Source organism: Cryptotermes secundus, unplaced genomic scaffold, assembly GCF_002891405.2.
Source record: "Cryptotermes secundus unplaced genomic scaffold, Csec_1.0 scaffold836, whole genome shotgun sequence".
Classification (NCBI taxonomy): Eukaryota; Metazoa; Arthropoda; class Insecta; order Blattodea; family Kalotermitidae; genus Cryptotermes; species Cryptotermes secundus.
In genome coordinates this window covers 596,083-620,932 of record NW_019729223.1, presented here as the reverse complement: position 1 = coordinate 620,932, position 24,850 = coordinate 596,083, and the positions used below count along the sequence as shown (strand labels likewise).

General features: G+C 40.0%; 1 pseudogene; it reads left to right on the top strand.

Annotated features, from left to right (window-relative positions):
- The first annotated feature begins 9,935 nt into the window (after positions 1-9,935).
- LOC111865574 lies at positions 9,936-10,053 on the top strand (annotated as a pseudogene).
- Positions 10,054-24,850: the final 14,797 nt, after the last annotated feature.

Sequence of the window (24,850 nt, the reverse complement as noted above, 5' to 3'; positions counted from 1 at the left end):
TGTACTAAGCCTGAATAGGTTAATCTCCTCGTACTATACTTCTCTGTGATTAATTGCCACGACTTCTCCTAACAGACCAGTGGGGTGAAAAGAACCAATTTCGGCTTTAGATACATCTTCGGATAAAAAGGTAAAGGTATCCCTGTAACGGGTCATGGAGGCCAATAGGTTTGTGAGACGTCGAGGCTCCCACATTTTCTAGACAATCGGCTCACAGATGGCGGTGAGATTGTCAGCCTTACGCGCCGGCCACCCTTCGCCCCCAGGAAGATTCCTGGTACTCATTTCTGTTAAAGGCTGAGTCGACCCAAGGGCCATAGTGCGGCTGCAAGCATTAGGTAAATTGAAATCCAATGACCTCATCGGGAATCGAACCTGCTATACTTGTAACATAGCCTCGACGTCTCGCAACTCTATTTATCTCCACGGTCTGTTACATGAACAGCTTTACTTTTTAAACTCTTTTGCCTATTACTACGTAATAATTTTTATTTTCTCTCTTTTTTTTTTTTAAATTTTACCCCCTTTTATTCGTTCTCCGTTTTCCTCTGCGCTTCCTGAAAAAGTCGTAATTTTGTAGCGGCAGCCAGTCGACTATGATGACATGGCGGAGGTGGGACATTACGCGATGGTGGAGTTCACATCTCTGGATTTTAATGAGGGAAATGTTTTCTGAAACAAGCAACATAAGACCACAATACATAGTTTTGATGAACAAAACCAATCCTCATTACAAGACATAAGGCCTATATCGACATGGGTCGAAGTGGCTGGATTATATAGGCCATAATCCTGCTACTTTCTGTTTAATGTTTCTTCAAGTTTTGGGTTCTTTTAATGTGAGACTTTCTTCATTAGAATGAAAATGTTTCGGGCCCTCCCACTCCTTTGAAGTGGCTTAAAATGTGATTTACAAAATATATTTGCTATTGAATCGTAATCATATGCATAAAATTTGCTTTCTATGGTACTACGTACATCATATGATTGTCACCATCGGCGGTGAGCCGGAACAAACTTTCACTGCGCTCACTTTGAGAAACAGTGGCACAGCAGAAGGCTTTATTAGATGAACAAAACAAACTCCGTGACCTGTAGACCGCAAGCGAACTATACCGACCGAGCGACCGCCGCTTGTCGGCGAAGTTAGTGCCGACTTTTGAAGATAGTTGGGTGTTACGTAGTCAGCGCAACGGCCGTTAATCTAGGTTTTCTGGACCGGAGCCGTTATTTCTTTGAAATAGCTCCTCAGTTATCCTTACGAGGCTGAGTGGAGCGTCTGGAAGCTTCGGGAATCGAACCCAGGACCTCTGGATCTGTAGGCACAAACTCTGACCACTAGGCCACAGAGACGGTCCTTTATTAGATGAAGGGATTTCTAAATTTCCATTTCGAATTTGGTGATGTAGTATTACAGCATTGCATTTACATCGAATTAATGATGAGAATATTTAGCAACGTATTAAGAATGAAATATAATTAGATATCATTCATGTAGTACGTCAAAGAACTTCTTTAAGCATAAGAATCTAATGCCTTATTTTACTGTAATTGTGTGGGACCGATCACAGTGGCCACGCGGTCTGACACAAGAACTGTCTTCGCTCGCTCGGACTCTGGGATCGTGGGTTCGAATCCCACCGAAGGCATGGATGTATCTTATGTTTGTGTTTATTCTGTTTGGCCTTGCGACGGACCGATCCCCCGTCCAAGGTGCCCTACTAACACCGCTCTTTTCCAACCCGCCTTTGTTTGTATCGGCACAGTCGGAATGGTGCTATCCCTGCTACACCTGTTTCTACCTTAGGACAGTGTATGATGGCCACTGAAAGTTGTCCCCACAGATCAAACTAAGGAAGATCGGTATAGGTACGGGAAACTAGCTGGGTCGGTTTGCATGAGTCTCAGGGTAGCGATGCAGAAGAAAGCGGTATTCTGGGAGTTAATCCAAATAACGTTTATTCACCTTTGTTCTCCAAACCACACTGTTAAATTAATGTGTTCTTAGCTTTAAGTTACAGCGTTACACGATCGGCAAGCTATATCTCGGAGCGTGCAAGGGTCACGTCCGTTCAGTTCGGAATATTGTGAAAGTCTCTCTTGTGGAATGGTTTGCACACCCCACGCCGAGAATTCGAAAGATGGTGTGGACATATACATTTCATCCCATCTTCCGTAGGAAGCTTGAACGAGGCGACTCAATCATACTGGCCCTCATTCACAGGCAACTGTAACAAGTTCTGACCTGTCCTTCTCATTGACCTTCCCTTTAGGCGCGTCCGGTTCCCTGTACCCGAGATACATTTATGACTGCTCGTAAATATCAGAACTCCGGACTCCTTGGTCCTGCCAGAATCTAGAAATTTCAACATAAACACCGTATTGCAAGTCCCAGACAATGAAATACGATATTAAAGATCACAATACATTTCCAGTAATATCGAAACATAAGACTTTTTAAATTAAAATTACCGAGAATTAATTAGAAATAAATTTCATGGTCATCTATAATCATCCAAATAAATAAGGGCTGAGAATGATCAGCGTCACTACCGACTGTCCTAGATTAAGAAAGAATAAAATTTACTTACTTCGACACCGTCAAGCACAATAGACCACTGTAGGTCGCGGTGAAGGGCCGAGGAGGCCTACCCCTCATACATACATTCATACTTCGACACCATAAAGGTGTAAGAGGAGCAGATTAAGAAAGGAAAAATATGTGGGGAAAGAGTAATTAAATCCTAATAGCTTGTACCCTTCTGCTTATGACGTTACTAATTAATTATCATCAGCGAATCAAAGAGACATCAATGAGAGATTCTGTGTTGTGATACAATTCACTTGACTGTAAACATTTGAAAACCTCCAGAACGCGCAAGATAAGCTTAATCAGTAAGGAATTTAGGTATGTTTCTTCAGCTTGAATGCAAAATGTCTAGTGAGGTTTCTTTCATGTTAGTTAATGTATAAACTTACCCATCTTTTATGTGGGCTTCATCGACGCATTAATTAATTGTATAACAAAATTTCAACTCATTACTAAAGAAACATGGACTTAAAAGTACACACAGATGGGAGGCAGACAAGAAACTTTGTTCTTAGGCGTTTACAGAAGCTTTTCTAGAAGTTTAAAGCACAGAAACAAATAAAGGAACTTTCACATATAGCGAGAGAGCGATCGAAAATATCCTGTTTTGACACAGCACTGAGCAGCGGAAGGTTTCTAACAATTTCTTTCTTCGGAGAAAATAAAAGAGTATACACAAAACAATACAAAGTCGTCACATATTCTCTTTTTTTCCGATTTACTTTTCGTTTCTTTCCTATTCTTTTCTCGCGTCTCAATGGATTTCGGTTTTGATTGTGTAGAGAGATTGAAGAATTATCATGTCGTCGCTTACTATGTACTCCTCTTTCTTTTTGAACCTCAGATTTTCTTTCTACCGGCGACGCAAGCAGCCTGATGTGTAGTCAGTAGCAACAGTCCCCAGTGTGACGCGTCAGCGATCGGATATTCAGGGGCGGAATATCTCTTCCCGTATGTCCCGAGATATTCGCAGATTTCACCAGACGTTCCTCCCATTGCAGTGCATAGTCCTTCAAACAGGTCACACCAGAGGATATCTTAACTGCTAAGAGCACTTGAATTGCATCTGAGGACACTTGTGGATAATCATAAAAGTGTTAGGACCCCTGTACTATCTATCTATCTATCTATCTATCTATCTATCTATCTATCTATCTATCTATCTATCTATCTATCTATCTATCTATCTATCTATCTATCTATCTATCTGTCTGTCTGTCTGTCTGTCTGTCTGTCTGTCTGTCTGTCTGTCTGTCTGTCTGTCTGTCTGTCTGTCTGTCTGTCTGTCTGACTGTCTGTCTGTCTGTCTGTCTATCAGCAGGTGCAGGCTGCAGTCACCTGCTCACGCTGGTTCCTCGCTCACGGATTTTCCTACCCTGAAGATGGAGACGATACGTTCCTTCAAAACGTCGGCTCACACAAGTTCTGCACGGCTCCACATCCCAGAACACGGCTTTCTTCATAGTTACCGCCGTGAAAACCTCAACTCTTACAATATTAGAATGAATACTTGAGAAAAATAGTATGAAAATGTGGAGTGATTCCTCAGCCTCAGGATAGGGACCAATGAATTTTGTGGACACAATAATGAATCTTCATAAAAGGAAAGGAATTATTTGATTAGCTGGGCAACTATAAGCTTCTCAAGAAACCCCCTGATATGTTTAGTTAAGATCCAGTTTACATTGCAGTCCGGGGACAGTCCGTCGCTCGCCCCAACAGTCTTCAGGAGGAAATTTGCCCCACGTTTATTCCAGTATCATTTGTTCTGGTTTCCTCCAGTTCGGAGGTTTCCTTCGGGTTTCGTAACGACGGATAAGTGACACTCAACTCCAAACAGGAGGACTATTCATTGTCGCCTATTCACGATTAAATTTTTTAATAGATTCGCAGGTATATTTCATGTCTAGAATCTTTTCGCTCAATCCACAGTCTACGGTGACCACTAGTGGCTTTCCTATTCAAACGTACGGGCCTCTTACTCCGAAACTTCAAAATACAATTATTTTTATTGATAAGAAGAGGAATTTAATTGTATTTGCTTAGACCAATACATTTAGCAGCCCCGTTACGCTGTGTTAACTATATTGCACGGTTCATAAAATGGCAGATTTTTGCAGGTGTTCTCCAGTCCGCTTCTGGTTTCAACTAGCAACGTATATCGGCAGATGCTTTCTTGTTTCTTTATTCGTACCTCTGATAAAGGGAAGCACTCCCCCCTCCGCCTCGCTGGTTGCGCTGCGATTCCTGTAACAGATTTGGATGTGTCTGTCTAGCTGTCGATCCAATTTCATGCTCCAGAGCCGTTGCGTACATTGCGTGAGAGAGAGAGAACAGCGAAATAGAAAATATAACCTACCTATATTTCATTTCCATCCCATTTTATTCTTACGTATTTTCATAAAAAGAATCTGTTTTTATGTGAAAGTAAACAAATGCTGGGTTAGATTTTGGATTCACATATTTTCCTTGCATATTTACTTGTCTTTTATAATAGATCTCGAACATATCCCAATGGGTGTTCAAAGTTGAAGTTCTTCTTTCTTCTTACGTTGTTTTAGTAGTTGGCATTTCATTTTACGGCAGCCTCTGACAGAAGTGTGTACCAGGAATCTTCCTGGGGGGTAAAGGGCGGCCGGCGCGTAAGCCTGATAACCTCACCGCCTTCTGTGAGCCGATTGTCCTGAAAATATGAGAGCCTCGACGTCTCACAACACTTTGGGCCTCCACGGCCTGTTACAGGGATAGCATTACCTTTTCATTATAATATAATATATTATATTATTATATTCAAATGAATTTAATGCTTCAAAATGCACTTTTTTTAAGAATATAACTTTCAGTAATCAGCGAAATGCTTAATACTTTTAACCTGAATTTATTATTTTCCAATAATTTTATGAGTGATAACTCTATTGTCAAATGTAGGTTGTACGCATGACTAAAATAACGGATTCTAGGTCGGATGATTGGATTTATTAACACTTCGGTTACAAGTTCTCTTAATTACGATTAATAGAGCACTATCGCTGATTTACACAATTTATAATTCACCGTTGCACACTCACTGGGATTCTCCGTCTTCACTAGTCGTCCCCTGACAACGTATCTCAACACATAAACTAGAACCTCAAATCACTATGAAGTCCTCTTACCATTTTTTTCAATCATCCTGGAAGCACGGAACTCAACTAAAAACTCTCCTGGACTATCTTCAGCTGCAAGTGGACTCGTGCTATATAGCAGCGGCACGGACAACTCAGAAAACCTAGTTCTATTTATGCTTAGCGCAGTAAACTCAGTTTGAAATTATTAAGCATGTCGCCGATTACGGAAAGTTATTTTGTTAAAAATATTTACCCCTTGAAGCATGAAATTCATTTGAATATAATATAATAAAAAAGGTTAAGCTATCCCTGTAATAGGCCGTGAAGGCCCATAGTTTTGTGAGACGCCGAGACTCCCACATCTTCTAGACAATAGGCTCACAGATGGCGGTAAAGTTGTCAGCCCTATGCGTCGACCGCCCTTTACCCCCAGGAAGATTCCTGGTATTCATTTCTGTTAGAGGCTGAGTGGACCCCATGGCCATAGTGCGGCTGGCTTGTAGCATAGTGCCTCAACCAACTACGCTACCGCGTGCCCTACAGTAATAATATTTCAAATTTCAGCTCATATCTTAGAGTACACACGCCGCATCTCCATTATAGTGGTCAATCGGTGAAGGCTATTTATGAACATAATCTTTATTTATTGTGAGCCTCATACGAAACACGCTGTGTTATAAAAATTCGGAGTATTTTTAATGTTAAGAAACCGAAAACTGGGCCAAGACCCGAAGGGTTGTAGAGCAATTGACACAAAAGTGGAACACTACAAGAAATATGCATATAAAATGAAGGAGTTTTGCCTGGCTCGAAATGAATCCTATAAACACACGGAAACAAGCTTAAAACGCAGAAAGCGGTACATATCCACTGGAAACAGGATCTCTGTGGAGAAATGAACTCTTTCAGGCAAAGCGATATATTTACTACATGCCTTAATCTTGTACAAAGTCGGCAGGACTTCTTGGATGGGGAATCAGCCCGTCGCAAGGCCGCTACTTACACACAGAACAACAGAAACATAGAATAAGCATACACAGTCATCGGTGCCTGAGTGGGATTCGAACCCACAACCCGGCCACTATGATCGGCTGACGTGTTCATATGAAGGGCCCAGTTAAGAATCTGAGGTATAGGTGGGAGAATACTAATAATATTGACATAAGATAAGTGGGGTTTTAAGATATTTGTATTTCTTGAATAACTAAGTGATTATTATGTCCCCAGTATAAGCCTAGTGCGCTAAAATTTGTTTAATATCTATAATATCCCATTTATATTAGCAGTCACTTGATAAAATGCATGAAGGAAGTGTTGAGTCAGTCTTGAAGAGTAAACACAAGTCATTTCTCAGAGAGAACATTTTGACCAGTGGAAGCTTATATAAACATAATCCCAGCCAAGACAAAGGAAACAGTTGAAATTACATAACGAATGTTTTGTTCGATACATGGAAAGTTGTTCTTAAAGATTTCCTTGTGGTCCATTAACTATACAGCTTCTTATAGATTGTTTCTGTCATCAGACAAGGAATTGCAAATTTTACCAAGGAATGGGTAGATGGGAGCAAGAAATAAGAAGTAAGGGGGGTTTGGAGTGGGAGACGAAACGAAAGCGGAACTCTCTCGTCTTCTCTTGTTTCAGAAATTGAATTATTGTTCTTTTTTTTTCTTCTTTTACTTTCATCCTACCATCTTTCTTCTTCCTTTTCTTTTACGGTCGCGGTGAATCGGATTGAGGAGAAGCGATGAATATTAATAAGGAAATTTCTGGATTGAAGTTGGGGAATAATGTTGTTTTGTAAGGGATTGCAGTTGCGGGATGCAGATGTCGCTACTCGTCTGTTGAGGGAAGGTGGGGGGGGGCATCATACAGTTGTGTAGCCATGTCTGCTACCTCCAGCAGTCCATAAATATTTGTACTCATATTCTGCTTACTGGAGAGAGATGGTATCTGCGTACGTTGGCCCAGCAAATTACAATAACATGCGACATTTCGGTTATAAAAAAAAAAAAAACTCCGTTGTTCTTAGTGTGCAAGCGAACTACACTGACCGAGCGACCGCTGCTTGTCAGCGAAGTTAGTGCCAACTTTAGCGGATAGAGGGTGTCGCGTGGTCAGAACAACGAATCCCCACGGCCGTTAATTTCGGTTTTCCTGACCGGACGGTTACATAAGTAAAACGTAAATGTATTTTATTTAGAAATATACATAATGGGAAGAGTTGTATTTTACACTTTTCGCCAAAAAGTGGTAGGATTGTTACGTAATGGACGATGATGTTGGCAGACATGAAGGAAGGAGGTAATGAAAAATGTATACCTACATAATTTTATTAGGATTTTATCCGAGCAAGTTGAGAGACCTAGGTTCGGGGAAAATGCAGTAATGAAGAGTTAGGTTTTCTGAAATGTGATGTCACTTACTTACTCCAGGGAGTTGTGTACTTTTTGAGAAGCAGCTAGTCACTCAACTACTCAAAAGTTTCAAAACATTTTGTGAAACCCGAATATTCATTGCCATATCCGCTACATTCCGTCACTTCTTCCTATCCTGAGGTAGATCAAATATATATATATATATAAGTACACACTGAAGTTTCGGAGGGAGCTGCTGCCGCCAAATTACCTTGAACAACCATAAATATCCTGGAATATTCCTCCAAAGAAATATATATGACAACGAAGAGTTCTATCTTCTGGGATATAACGCCGTGTAGCCCGTTGAAAGTCAACTGACGTTTCGGAGGAACATGTATCCAACTTCAGGGTTGAAGAATAAGTTAAGCCAGAAACTAGCGTGAAGCAAGCAGCAAGTAAAAGCCTGAAGATTCAGGTGACATGTTCCTCCGAAACATCACTTGACTTTGTAACCACGGGTGTGAAAACCTTAAATCTTATAAAATGTATCTGTCATTTTTTTTTCTCTATTTTACCTTTGAGCGCTAGTTCAGAAGACAATATAAGACTATGAAATGTAAAGGTCTAAGATATTTTGGGATTACGAATATGTCATGTTACGAGCGCCCACTTTGCCTAGGTTACGTTTTCACTGCGTCTTGTTCTGCTGTGGGGAGCAGAGACAGCCACGAATAGTCCTTGGCTCTAGCATCCCAAGTTGCTGTCCTAAATGAAGACAACATTTGCCCATTTTCTGTACCCGGGCCAGCACACCAACAGACATCGTAAACTGAGAATATATTCAGTGATAAGCTATTACAGAGTGACTTGAGGAAGGAAATTTAAATCTGCCTTGGAATTATTCTCTCTGTGAGGGTAAATTTTAACATGTGCACTCAAGTGCGACCTCTTGATATCGTATGAACTATTTTCATTGATATGGTTTTCTGGGTTGTGACTCCATGTAGTCTAGTTGGATATTATCAAAGTTTCGGAGTAACATTCTGCCTGCATATTATACCCTGAATACGTGAGCAGTGATATCCTCCGAAACACTGGTAACCATATAACGGAAAACACAGTGTCATAAACCAGAAAACCACCATCTAATACTTGCTATCAAGCTGATTAACACAGCTTACGGAATCCTTCAGGTGAGCCGCAATAGCTCAGTCGGTATAGTGACTGGCTATTGGCTGGACGACGGAGGGATCGGAATTCCAGTCCCGGTGGGGTCAAGAATTTTCACTTCTCCATATCGTACAGACCGGCTCTGGGGTCCACCCAACCTCCTATCCAATGGGTACCGGGAGGTTTTTCCCCGGGGGTAAAGCGGCAGGGGTGGGAAGCTGACCATTCATCTCCAGCTAGTGCTGAGGTCAAGAAAACTTGGGTATATACATCCACTTCCCCACACGTCTTCACGGCCTAGTGCCTAATTAGTTAAGCATAGGGACAACTTTGCCTTCACAGAATTTCCTATAGACCTTCCTTTCATGTGAATTTTATTGGTTTCCTCTGAGTGGTCCCCAAGAAGTTTTATTACCTTGTCCGTACCAATTGACCCTCTCGGGCTGTGGTGCCTGTTTATCTGAAGGTGGGACTGGCGCGAGCGCCATCATAGTCACGCTGAGTGGTGAGAATAATCCGCTTATAATTTAATCTACTGTCGTCCCTTCGTCTTGCTTCTAATCTCCGTTATTTTGAAAATCCCATATTACTGACAGGCTTATACAACGTTTGTTGTCTGATGTGAAATGTGTTTCTGTACTGCTCTAGTGCTAGGTGGAACATGCTTCTCTACTCTTCTGCTGTGATCTGCAATACGACGCAACAGTAGCCAGCGGTCATACCATGTTACAGACACCGGTTCTCGTCCGATCACCTAAGTGAAACAACATGGGGCGTGTTAGTACTTGGATGGGTGACCGCTTGGGAACACCACGTTTTATTGGCACCCTTTTTATAGGCCGTGCCATAGCTCAGGCAGTTAGTCTTCGGCTTCCCACCACGGCGGCCCTGATTCGAGCCCAGGTCAATTCATGTGGGGCTTGTGGTGGACAAAATGGAATTTTGGCATGGTTTCTCCGAGAACTTCGGATTCCCCTGCCAATTTTCGTTCCACTTACTGCTTCACACTCATTATCACTGTCATCCGGGGCTGGTATAATAGGTCAAATAATGGCCGACGTACGAAATGGACTCAGCCTTACCTCACAACCAAAAAATTAACAAAAACTGTAATAGGCAAAATATTAAATTAATGTCATAAACTCGAATGTCATTCTGTAGTGGTCATTGCCTCTACTTTATTTGTAGGGAGGGATATGGGAAAGTTACGTTATATTTAAGAGAGAATAGCAGGTCCCAGCCTGGATTTAAATTGTATACGTCCCAAAAAGAAGTTGGATATATTTCTGGCTGAGTTAGAAATCTTTGTTCTTTTCTTTAATTTTTCTTCCATAAGTAGGCCGTAGTCCCAGCTGTAATTACGATCTAGGTATATCTTGTTTACTGTGTATGTTGACCACATGTTTCGGTCTTGCAACACAACCATAAGGGGGTTGCCTCATTAAAAGAAAATTGTACAAATCACATGATAACTTTCGCCTTAATTTCATATATCGTATTATCCAAAGTACTGCTTCTTAGAAAAGAGGGGGTTACCTTATTTTCGAGCCCTGAAGAACAAATATGAAGAACCTGCTTATGGGTAGTTATAATTTATAATTTTAATGATAATTGTGAAAATATTTACAATTTTATTAAAGATAATAAATTATGAATTTATAATGTGTTGAAAATATACTTTTTATACTTATTTTTGCTTAAATCCTGAGAACCAAATGACATATTCAGTTCTGTCACAGAAACTTTTTTTTTCTGATTATCTCATTGGAAAAATATGGCTGTGCTCTATATTCGTTCTTATGTGGTAGATATTATATCGCGAAAATGGATACTATCAAAATCTGTGTGTTACACTGTGGTGTAGAGGTCAGAGTTGCTGGCTACAGATCCAGAAGTCCTGAATTCGATTCCCAACGCTACCAGTTTTTCTAAGAAGTAGTCGGTCTGGAACTTGGTTCACTCAGCCTCGTTAGGATAATTGAGGAGCTATTTCAAGGAAATAGCGACTCCGGTCTAGAAAACCGAGGTTAATGGCCGTAGGGAACCGTTGCGCTGACCACGCGACACCCTCTATCCGCAAAAGTTGGCACTAACTTCGCCGACAAGCGGCGGTCGCTCAGTCGGTTTAGTTCGCTTGCGGACTACAGGTCTACTACGAAGTTTGTTTGTTTGTTGTTTTACAATTTTCGTAAATGTTTATGACAGTGAATTTGATTTTACATTTTTCATATTTTAAAAAAATAATAATAAAACTGTGAGAAGTGTGAGATATGTAAAAGGGCTCAGAATTTCTCACACAGAACTTGCGAACGCGTTAAATTTCCGTAAACATGGCTGTCAGTTCTCAGGGATCCTTAAGCTATAGGCCCAACCTTCATTAGACAATTGCATTGCATACTATTATCCAATGTGTACCGCGGGCTCCTTCCCCAGCGCTGACCACTCTGTCTAGTAGGAGGTCAGGAATGGCGGAGCTATACCTCCACTCCCCCATATATTTTTATGGAATGGCACAATTACAACTTAACTTTACCTTTTACTGCATCTACCCAGAAGCGATAGGAGGCTATATCATGGTGATGACTGTGATGAAAGATGATGATGAAATGCTTAAAAACCTGCATGCTCCTGACGGGATTCGATCCGGTATAAGACAGTGCACGTTTTGTGCATCACGGCTCTTGGTGTCGATAAGACAAAACATACACTCAAACACATCCGGTTATACTTTTCCATGTAGCCTTCAAATGACTGCTGTAGTTGATATGTTAATATCACACGCCCACACTCTGGTTTCTGTGTGACAGGACCTGAAAGGAACGTGTACGGTGATCCATATCAGCGTAACAACAATTCTTAAATGGTTTTTAATTCTTGAATAGGTGTGTGTTACAATATCAGTTTAGGGCCATTATGTACTGCGCCTTCCACCCGTCACTCAAGATAGCGGAGAGAGTTTCTTCATAATCCTCTACAAGAAATCGTTCTGTAAGATCCTGTCATTCACCACAAAATAGAACTTAAAAAAAAAAGAAATAAGCGATAAGAAGTGGAACTAATACACTACAGCTGAGTTGAGTGACTGCCGAGGGCAAAGCACTACTGGCTGGACCTGTTTAGTAAACTGGGATTTAGGAAGACAACCTTGGAGTGGGGGGTGGGGCTGTGTTTGGGAGTGGGAAAGGAAACTGAGTATACGGCAACCTGTCGTCAGTAGTCGGTACAGACTCGTCAATAATAATAATAATAATAATAATAATAAATCAGTACCATCGGATAGGAATGTAGTACAAAAAGAAGTAGAGAAGAAATTAAAATATAAAAATTTAAGCATCGAAATTCAGCGAATGTGGAACATGAAATGTTTTGTGATACCAGTAATTATTGGAGCCACGGGTACAGTCACGAGAGGGTTGAGAAAATATTTGGAACTAATTCCTGGTAAGCACTCCATAGATTCACTGCAAAAAACAGCTATCCTGGGAACATCACACATACTACGGAAAGTGCTACAGTGCGAAGCTTGAAGCCTGAGTGGTGAGGTGTATCACTGGTTCAAGAAGAGGAATACCAGGAAATAAACCTGTGACAAGAGATGATGATTATAATGATGATAATAATAATAATAATAATAATAATAATAATAATGCTATCGACACAAATCGAAATTGTCATTAAGAAGTGAGGATAGGAATAATTCAGTTCAATTCATTACAGTTCTTTATTATTTATTTGCTCAGTCAACAGCCACAAGGCCAATTACAGACACAGCACAGTGTAGATACAAGTAATTACACAATGGACTAACACAACATAAAGTCAAAGACAAATTGCAGGCAAACGCTGGAGGAAAAACACATTAATGCAGACAAGCAAACAAACAAAGTAATAATAATAATAATAATAATAATAATAATAATAATTTCATTAGCATAAATCTAAGTTGTTATTGATAACTGAGAAATATAAAGTATGAATCTTTAAAAAAAATAATATTAATAATAATTCAATTCAGTTCTTGTTTCTGTATTTCAGAACTTAAAATTAAATTCTATTCATGTTTGTTTACATGCAAACTTAACAGCACAGTGGCCAAGTACAACAATAATAATAATAATAATAACTTATAACGACAGAGATAATTCTATTTATTTCAGTTCTCTGTTTATTTAAATGGTTACTCAACAGCCCCAAGACCAGTTGTAAAGCAGGCAGGAGCAAAGAGACAAACAAAACAAACATAGAACAGAAGGCAAAACAAGGCAACTTGTAACCTTTACACAATAACAGTTCAATCAATGCAGTGACACCAAAGGTTATAAGATGGGAAAAAGAGGTTTACATAAGTTTATACTGAATACACTTAATATTTTAATAATTACAAAAGTGTAATTGATAGATCAAGGGCAACATTTTTGGTTCCAAACAAATCAGCGTCCCTGCACGCACTGTTGGCAGCTGAACTCTAACTAGTAGGAAGAAAAGTGTCTGGTGTACCGAGAAGGAATTCGAAGGCCAACAGTTTACAAAACAGACGTGCTGAATTTAAACCCCAGGTAAACTTGAATAGGGAACATAATAATAATAAGAACGATTTATTCTAAGCCCTTCCCTCCGTTCCTGGAAGCTAGCCGGATATATAAATTTGATAATCATACAACGTACTGACTTATTTTTGAGTATAAATCTTTAAATTATGAACTTCATTTTCATCGTTTTCGTGTGGCTCCGGCAGGCAATTGAACCTTGACGTAGGAATGAAAATTTTCACCTGTGGGTTAATGGACAGATGATCAAAAGGAAGGGTGAATGGACCTCCATTAATTTAGTGACGCTCTATCAACTCTCTGGTTATTTTAAGTCGTATGGTGCGAAGGAATGTTATGGATCGGTGGATATGAAAGGATTGTGAAGGAACCGGTTGTTGCATAATTTAGAATCCTACCCCGGAATTTTCTTCTTATGGATTGAAGAGAAATATGACAAATATAAGGATAGTCAGTGTCCTAGCCGTGATTCGAACCGGGCCTACCCATAATATAATTCAGAAGCGCTACCGCTTGAAAATAATTATTGGACTTTCTCGAAATCTGTTTTTGGAAACTCAATCGAAATACAGACAGATCTGTAACACTATACTTTAGTCAGAATTAATTTCTAATCTTATTCCATTTGAACCGCCTCTGTGGTCTAGTGGTCAGAATTCCTAGTTACAGATCCTGAGGTCCCTGGTTCGATTCCCGGGGCTACCAGGTTTTCTGAGCAGTAGTGGGTCTGGAACGGGGTTCACTCAATCTCGTGAGGATAATTAAGGAGCTATTTCAAGGAAATGGCGGCTCCGGTCTAGAAAACCGAAATTAACGGCCGTGGGGACCCGTTGCGCTGACCACGCGACACCCTCTACCCGCATAAGTTGGCACTAACTTCACCGACAAGCGGCGGTCACTATGTCGGTATAGTTCGCTTGCGGACTACAGGCCACGGAGTGTGTTTTGTTTTTAGTCCATTGGATACTCCGTATAGGTTAACATTTCAAATGGAAGTTATGTAGGTCTGCTTAAATAAGGCCTTTATTTTATCATGTATAATAATTCTCTTGTGCCACGAGCCATCTGAGAAATTTGATAATTATTTTTATGGAGTTCACGCTATGGAAAGTTTATAATTAATATGCATGCACCAAAATTACATTTGTACATTAATTTTACTGTGTATCGACAGTACCTAATTATATGTCATGGCTTGTGGTTTCTTTGGGTCATGACATCATGCATCCTAGTAGAGCAACTTTTGGAGGAAGTTTCTGACCTTTCTGATTGCATTTTCACGATAAAAAAATTTGAGGCAATAAATTCGTCAGGAGAATTAATATAATAGACTACACGGTGTCATAACCCGGAAGTCTAAAATCCAAACTTTCATCTGTGTAGAAACTTGAAATCCCATAGCTAATTTTGTCGTCACTGCTTTTAGGATTTAAATATGTGATACAGAAGAGCAGATAATTATTTTGTCTTTTTGGTGTTGGTTTATTTTATTGAATGCTGTAAAGAACTCATAAATTTAATGATGATCGAAGCTATTTGTAGCAGCAGCTAATATTAGAATAGAAAGCCGTTATATTATTTACACATATTTACTGTTCTCAGCTCCTCATTATGTATGGTCCTCGACAGGCAATTCTCTGGCCCCGAAGTGTGCAATGAATGGTTGACATGACTTCCCTACAAGGACTGCACTCAACAAGAATTTTAATAACTTTTTAACACCAACCCATTTTTATACCTATCGTGTGTACTGGAAGGACTAGTGGCAAGTAGATAGTAATCATCTTGGCAAAAGGAACAGCTCTCTCAGCAGTTGACTGCAGTGGTACCAACCGCAACAAAAGCAGATGAGACCCTCCTTCTCTGAGTAGAATCGCTTCATGTCTTAGACCACTCCACTGCAACCAACACACCGATGTTCGGAATACACTGTTACAATAAAGCGCGACTTGCTTTATTGAAAATAGGTGGAAAATATTTATCCTTGAAATTTTTGGAAATAAGCAGTTTTCTCTCAAATGGTACTACGTATTGTCACGTGTCCGGGGTTCCGTGACTAAGATTAACGGGATCTGAATTGGATGACTGTGTTTATTAACACCTTATTTTACAATCTCTCTTAATCACATTCAATTATAGCGCTGTCACTAATCTACTCACTTCACAAATTCCTAAGACACGCCCCGTTCTCGTTCTCTTACTTCGTTGTACTTTTTTGTAGTCTGTTGTACTCTTCCTATTCTCATTCTGTGCCCTCTTATAATTCCTCGGCATGGACCCCACGGAAAACACGTGTCACGTGTTATCAAGAATGCGTATTTATTGGTTCGTTACCTAACAGTGGAGCGTAACTTCGGGAATGTATTTACTGAGCCGTTGCCTAGCAATGGCCATATGCATCACAGTATTAAGAAACATGGAAAATATACTCCAATATTTAATATGCAAAGGATGATTATAATTATAACTGAGAAACTGAAGACCCTCTGCTTCTCTTTGGAGTGTTTCCCATAGCTTCTTTCTCTGTTTCTGTATTTCTCTGTTTTAAAATGTAGCCGAAGTAGAGTTATTTTTTAACGAATAAACGAACGAATACGGGGTGAACCTTAGCCGGTCCATGCACCACGACCATCAGTAACATATTTTTTAGAGGTAAAATTGTGATAAGCCGGTCACGGTAGCCGAGCGGACTAAGACATGCACTGTCTTCGCTCGCTCGGAAGCCGGGATCGTTGGTTCGAATTCCACTCAGGGCATGGATGTTTGTGTGCGTTTTTCTGTGTTTTTGTACAGATAGAGGCCTTGCGACGAGCTGATCACCCGCCCAAGGAGTCCTACCCTATGACTAAGGTCTCGAAAAACCGAAGTGAACGGAGAAGTTCATGGAGGTAGGCCTAGGCCCACTGGGGCTGTAGTGCCAAGGAAAAAAGAATTGGGATAATTGTTTGTTTGTTTGTTTAATTTCTGTATTAATGTGTTTTTCCTCCAGTGCTTGCCTGTAATTTTTCTTTGATTTTATGTTTGTCCATAATGTAATTACTTGTATCTGCACTGTGCTCTGTCTGTAATTGGCCTTGCAGCTTTTGACTCGGCACATAAATAGTAAAGAATTGAACTGAATTGAATTAAATTAAACATATATCGACCGTGGGAAATTTCCTGTAATTTGGACGAATATATTAGATTTTTTATTAAGGATTACACGCAAATAGTTACAGAGAAATTTAAACGAAAATTTATTTTATTTTAATACATTGTATTTTTCAGAAACATGTTTTTAAACAAGGAAGAATAAAGCAGGAATTCTTGTTTATGATAAATGCACATCTATTTCCTGTAACGCCGTACGACTTATGCGACAAACTAAATTCACAGAAAGGGCATACCAACGTCCTCTCACTATGATTAAGTTTTATGTTCCAACTAATATTTGGACCGAAGAGATGAGGTGACAGGAGGATGGAGGAAACTGCACAGTTTCTGCTTCTTAACTTGTACTTTTCTCCAAGGATAATTAGAATGATCAAGTCAAGGAGGATAAGATGGGCAGGGCATGTAGCACGAGTGGTGTAGAAGAGGAATATCCAGAATCCAGAATGAGGATGATAAGGATAAGATGGATAAGATGGGCAGGGCATGTAGCACGAGTGGTGTAGAAGAGGAATATCCAGAATCCAGAATGAGGAATCCAGAAGGAAAGAGACTACTGGGAAGACTAAGGCGTAGGTGGGTGGACAATATTAAAATGGATCTTAGAGAGATAGGATGGGATGGTATGGATTGGATTGATCTGGCTCAGGATAGGGACAAGTGGAGGGCTCTTATGAACACGGTAATGAACCTTCGAGTTCCATAAATGCTGGGAAATTCTTGAGTAGCTGCGCAACTGGAGTCTCCTCAAGAAGGGCTCAGTTCCTTGAGTGAGTGAGTGAACTAAAATTATTCGTTGAAGAGTTCTGTCTTCTGGGTCATAAAGCCGCGTAGTTCATCGAAAGCCAACTGACGTTTCTTAGGAACATATTGGCTTCAACTTCAGTGTCGGAGAATAAGTCAAGGAAGAAACCAGCATGAGAAGGTAGCAAGCTTGTAGCTGACAGGTAACTTGCTTGGCTTATTCTTCGACCCACAAGATGGAGGTGACATGTCCTTCCAAAGCTTCGGTTGACGTATCTAAGACCCATCTTAATATTGTCCACCCACCTACGTCTTTGTCTTCCTAGTGGTCTGTTTCATTCTGGCTTTTCTACCAGTATTCTCTATACTGTACATAACACGGTAATGACTCTTCGGGTTCCATAAAATGCTATGAAGTTCTTGGGTAGCTACAAAATTGGCGGTTACTGAAGAAGGTTCAATATACATTCCGCTTTCCCCCATTCGTGCTACATGCCCTACCCATTTCATTCTCCTTGAATTAATTTTACGTTACTTACTTACTCACGGAGCTGAGCCGTTCTTGAGGAGCCGCCAATTCTGCAGCTACTGAAGAATAGCATTTTATGGTACCCGAAGGTTCATCACCGTGTTCACAAGAGCTCTCCACTGGTCCCTATCCTGAGCCAGATTTATCCAATCCATACCATCCCATCCTATCTCTCTAATATCCATTCTAATATTGTCCACCCACATACGCCTTGGTCTTCCGTGTGGTCTCTTTCCTTCTGGCTTTCCCACTAATATCCTATACGCATTCCTCGTCTCCCCCATTCGTGCTACATGACCTGCCCACCCCATCCTCCTTGACTTGATCGTTCTAATTATACTTGGAGAAGAGTACAAGTTATGAAGAATTAATTTTACATAGACATGCTAAATAATTATATCCCTTTCTGAACTAAAGATGATATTAGGGTTACTGCTCGGGCCGCGCTATAGCTCAAGCGGTTAGTCGTTGGCTTCCCACCGCGGCGGCCCGGGTTCAATCCCGGGTCTGGTCAAGTTGGATTTGTGGTGAACGAAGTGGCGCTGGGGCGGAGTTTCTCTGAGTACTTCGGTTTCCCCCGCCAATCTCCATTCCACCAATTGCTCCACAATCACCCTCACCTATCATTTGGGGCTGGTACAATAGGCCAGAAGTGGCCGCAGTACAAGGGACTTAGTCCCACCCCAGTAGCAATAAAAAATAGGGTTACTGCTCGCAGTCCATATTTTATAAACGTTATTTTATTAATGTTTGTGTTTTGTGTTAAGCCGTAATGTACTTGACGCTTGTAATAAGTTCCAGGTCAGGTAGAATATTTTTTCTGTTTTCTTAGCGGCGTACATTGCCGAATTGTCCCTCTTTTGTATTACCTCTTGAGCCCTATTCTTTGTCACGTTTCAAGGGTCTCCTTTTCTGCTTGTCCATCTTTGTACCTCAATCTTGTCTGTATTTGTCATTCTCTTTGCGGTAGCATTTTATTCGAATGGTCCTCATCTTATTTTTCTCTTTTAAATCCGTTTCCTCCGTCTCCCACTTGGGTTGTATACTGGATACAAAGCTCTCGTACACTTATTCACTTCAGCACTTAGTGTCACATTAGAGGAAATGAATTAGGTTTGAGAAGTTTTCCTACGTCTGTGCCTTGTCCATTCCTCAGAGAGAGTTCCTCTGTGAGAGCGTATTTGAAATTTATTTAAATATATCTACTGATGAAATGAGAATCAACACAATTTCTCTTAATCTTTACCAATCAAATTATCATTGCATAAAAATAATGTTTTCTGTATTTATTTACGATATATTCAGGGCCTGAGAGAGGTGAGATGGGCCAGTCATAAATGTAGGATCCCTACGAAACTCTGAAATCCATATAAATATATGAATGTATTTATCAAATACTTTAAAATATAACATTCCCTATAATTCAAACAATGCATATAAATATCGACGAAAGACCGCTAGTAATAAATCAACATTTCTATTGAACGAACTTCTCACACTTTGGATTACATGCTATGAATTTTAAATTAAATGGAATATGTATGCCTGGGCCAAATATGCATGTTGACCCTCCTCCACATGGGGCTGTATACTACGCATCTGCATATGCGCATGCGTGAATATTCTAATCTACTTAGCTCTCTAGCGGAATCCAAAGTAACTTAAACCGTTCGCTTCCTCACACAGAGCCCCATCTAACATCAGTACGCATCTCTGTCTATGGCTCTACAGCTCTCTGTCGGAACTCTGCCGCTTTTCGGGTTCTTGAGCTTATAAACAGTCGGTAGGACTCCTTGGACGGGTGATCAGCCCGTCGCAAGGCCGCTACCTACACGCAGGACAACACAAACACAGAATAAACGCATACAGATATCCATCCCTCAAGTGAGATTCGAACCCACGATCCCATTGTCTGAGCGACCGAAGACAGTTCACGTCTTAGACCGCGCGGCCACTGTGATCGGCAGTAAATATTTCTGGGCACAGAAATACTCCACGATTCAGATCACGTGCATTTATGATCCAACAGGCTGAAGTGTAAGCCTCCTTAACCGGTAAACATGCCTCACGTTCATTGACATAATTCGGCAGTGACTGAACACATGTACACAAAGGTAAATTTTTCGTGTGCTTAATTAATTAAACACTACGCCATGAAGGCGTATGGGAGAGTGATATATAGATCCACATTTTCTTGACCTCGGAACTAGTTGGCGGTGAATGGTCAGCTTCACGCACCGGCCGCTTTACCCCCGGGGAAATATCCCCCGATACCCAGTGAATAGGTTGTGTGGACCCCACAGTCGGTCTGGACGATACGGAGAAGAGAAAATTTTTGACCCTACTAGGACTCGATCGCCGACCCCTCGGTCGTCCAGCCCGTAGACAGTCGCTATACCTACCGCGCTATCCCGGCTCCTGAAGACATGTATATAGCTACGGAAATGCTTTTAATACCTGAATTATTCAACTACCTGTCACTTTATGAAGACACACACTCTGGATATTATACATATTTTGTATCTTCAGAAACATCAGACTTTTGGTTGCTATGGTTGACAAGGGATACTACACTTAGTGACACTTTGCAATAATCACAGTCTTATTTGCTTGTCGAAGTAATCCACCCATTCAAATATTGTCTAATTTGTATCACGGAATGAGAAGTTACCCCCCCAAAAGAAACAGTCACAAATAAGCGTAGGCGCTGATATGCCTCTGCACCCGGTCACTCACCCTGAATACAAGTAGACCCTACATGAACATAGAAGGTTATTCAAATATTTGTCTGCGTTTTAAAACACACGAAGAACATCATTAATTTAACTCAGATTTTAAATCTGTAAACAAAAGTATAAAAGAAAATTAATGCCGTCCAGTATGATTGCTAAACATTTTTTCTTTTTTTAATCTTTCATCCTTTACAAGCTTCCGTCGGAGAGACCATCTTCAGAAGGACATTATCAGTAAATGTGGAAAATACTATTACAGTTTCATTGCTCATGTCATAAGGGACACGAACCAAATTGGTCCTAGGTTTAAATAAAAAGTTTTTAAACCACACTTGTAAGTAGACTAAATATAATAATGTATAAATATTTTAATAAATTCATGCGCATCAGTGCAATTGTTAAAGGCTAATATTGTATATTCATGACATTGTAATAGTAGTGTCTGTATGTATAGATAATGACCAATGACATTGTAACAGTAGTTTCCGCATGTATTGATTTATCTTTCTGAAAATGTTCTCTCTGTCCGAAACATTTAAAGGATGAAAGATTAATAAAAGAGAAACATTTATTAGTCACACTAGACGGTATTAATAATATTTTATCTATTACTAGTGAGACGGACTAAGATAAACGAAGTCAAGCCTACAATAAAATCGTATTTGTTGTTTGGAAGATAGTATGGACATTTTAAATAATTTACATTTTATTATTATAAATTGGAATATTATTAAAATATGTAATTCGCAGATATAATGTAAAATTAACATTCCTCTGTTTTCATAATTAAAACGCTACACAGTGAGAGTGTCCAACTTTCGAAATCATAACTAATTAGCTGCTTGAAATAAAAAATAAAACATTAATAGTATGTTCATTAAAATATTTTATAAATGTAGCTGTTGATTTATTTCATCATTTTTGTTTGTGTTCAACTTTTGTAAGCTTCACAGTTTACTCTGAGTCTGTCCATGAGTCATCCTATTAGTACCCAAAATTCCTTTATGTATAGTCTGCTTTCTACAGCTAAACAGATCAGTAAGTCACTGAAAGAGTACTTCAAACCAGCTGAAAACTAGCTGCTAGGTTAGTACTAACCTTTTGTAGGAACATTCATTCTCTGTCTTCATTATAGAAATTTACCCTGAAGTTGGAGGTAGTATTTTCCTCCGAAGCTTTGGGACCAGCCTACCAGACTACACGGTGTTGTAACCCAGAAAACTACAATATAAGTAGAAAGTAAATGAATGTTTGGACTAAAATATATTTCAATTGACTGCGGCCTTTAGACTTGTATCCCGTTTAAGGTCTAATTTCACAATAAAATTTTGCAAGTGTATTATATTTCTGAGAAATATTATCGTGTACAAGATATTTACAAGTGGAAATATATTTAAATGAATATATTTACCAACCCATCTCATTATCTTTTAATAATTCTTGAAATTCGCTTCAGATACGAGTACAAGTAGTTTTATTGTTAATTAAAATTATATATGAATATTTACAATGCTTAGATATTCTTCCACTAGTCTGGCATTTATACTGTCGTATTATCGTATGGGTCAGTGCTGTAATGCGGAGAGGGTAACTGATCGTTATAACTTGCCGGCCAGAAGGCCATCACCTCCCGCCAGCTCGACACAATAGATCTGCCTGACAGATGGCCACTTCAGTTGCCAGACATCTTGTAAGCAGCAGACATATCACTGGGGAATCTTTAGTTATAATACACCGTCAGTTTCTTGGAAAAACGTGAAACTACGCCAGTAATTTAAAAGTGAGGATTGTAAAACAAATTCTTATTCGGACTTTGTATTTCAGAAGGGACACTGGTTATGTACAGATATATAAGCCAGTATCTTTTGTGCTAGGCAGTGAATTGAATAAAAGTGTTTATTTGACTTGACTCGTGACCGAGAAGAATGAAATGGAATCCATATTTTCTATTGATACACAGTCCACAACACCACCTCGTATATATTTTTGTAGATTTTAGTTACATTTTCCGTTCTGCAATGCTCATATATACGGTGTCTGTTCAGTTGCTTTGGGATATGCCATTGGGAAGGTACAGGAAAACCAGGCGGCACTGAAATCAAAGGGGAAACATCAGCTGTTGGTCTATGCTGATGTTGTGAATCCACTGGTTGATAACATAGATAATATAAAGAAGGCCGCGCTATAGCTCAAGAGGTTAGTTGCTGGATTCCTACCGCGGCGGCCGGGGTTCGATCCCGGTCTGGTCAAGTGGGATTTGTGGTGGACAAAGTGGCGCTGGGGCAGGTTTTCTCCGAGTACTTCGGTTTCCCCTGCCAATCTTCATTCTACCAATTGCTCCACAGTCACCCTCACCTATCATTTGGGGCTGGTACAATAGGCCAGAAGTGGCCGCAGTACAAGGGACTTAGTCTCACCCCACTAGCAATAAAAAAATAATATAAAAAAATATAAACTTTAATTGGCGCCATTATGGAGGTTCGTCTAGAAGTAAACGCAGAGAAAACTAAGTATATGTTGCTGTCTCGTCACCAAAATTCGGTAAAAAATCATAAAGGAAACCGGTAATAAATTCATGAAAACGAGGCACAGTTCAAATATTTGGAAACGACAGTAACAAATCAAAAATTGATTCAGAGGGAAATTAAGAGGAGACTGAATTCGGGTAATGCTTGCTACCATTCAGTCCAGAACCTTTTGTCTTCTCGTCTGCTGTCTAAAAACATAAAAATTAGAATATTCAAAGCTATAATTTTGCCTGTTTTTCTGTATGGGTGTGAAACTTGGTCTCTGGCATTAAGGGAGGAACATAGACTGAGGGTGTTTCAGGAGAATGTTTGGACCGAAGAGAGATGAAGTGAAATGTGGAGAAAACTGCATAATTAGGAGCTTCATAACGTTTACTCTTCGCCAACTATGATTAGAAAGATCAAGTATAGGACGATGAGATGGGCATGGCATGTAGAACGCATGGGGCGAAGAGGAATGCATATAGAATATTGATGGGAAAGCCAGAAAGAAGAAACAACTAGGAAGACCAAGACATAAGTCGATGAATATTATTAAACTTGTTCTTCAAGAGATTGGTTGAGGTGGTATGGGTTGGATTAATCTGGCTTAGGACATGGACCAGTGGAGGGCTCTTGTGAATACCGCAATGAACCTGCGGGTTCCTTAAAATGCTGGGAAGTTCTTGAATAGCTGCACAACTGGCGGCTTCTTAAAAAAGGCTCAGTTCTATGAAATTAGTCTATTTCAGTATTGTAATCATAGAAGAAGATGCAAACTCTGGAACCGATTCAGTAGAACAGAGTTCGTGTTATGTTTAGCATTGGACTAGTTGGTTCAAGCGATAAAGATTCAGAATTTTGTTCGAGAAATTCCCGTTCGAACCTCGAGCTGAACACCGATTATCCTGATTAAGGATTTTCATGATTTTCCTCGGTCCCTCAACAAAAATTCCTGGCCAGTACCTCAAATTGAGTCACGACCGATGCCTTTTTAATCTTTTTCCACCCATCATTCCCTGATCATCCGACCAATATGCGCGCATGGTCTATGTTGTTGACAGCGCTGTTAGAAATAAGAAACGAAACGAAGAAGTGTTCAATCTTTTGTCAGATATGTTACGAGGAGTCATAAGATTGTCTCTAACCTTCATATAGGCCCGTCTCTCATCAGAGAAGTGCAGCCGTCCCAATTATTCTATCACTGAGCTAAATTTACGGTGGATAGAATTCATTCAGGCAATTCATATTAAGTTAGAAGTATTAACTTCCCAACTTCCAAAAACCTACATAAAATTATTTTTCTTCTTTTCTCATGCTAAATGATTCCGTTTAACGGCTCGGCCGCGGCACGACAACAGTGGAATAGTGGTTCGATTCCTGGCAGAAGTAAGAGATCTTTCACAGCATCTAG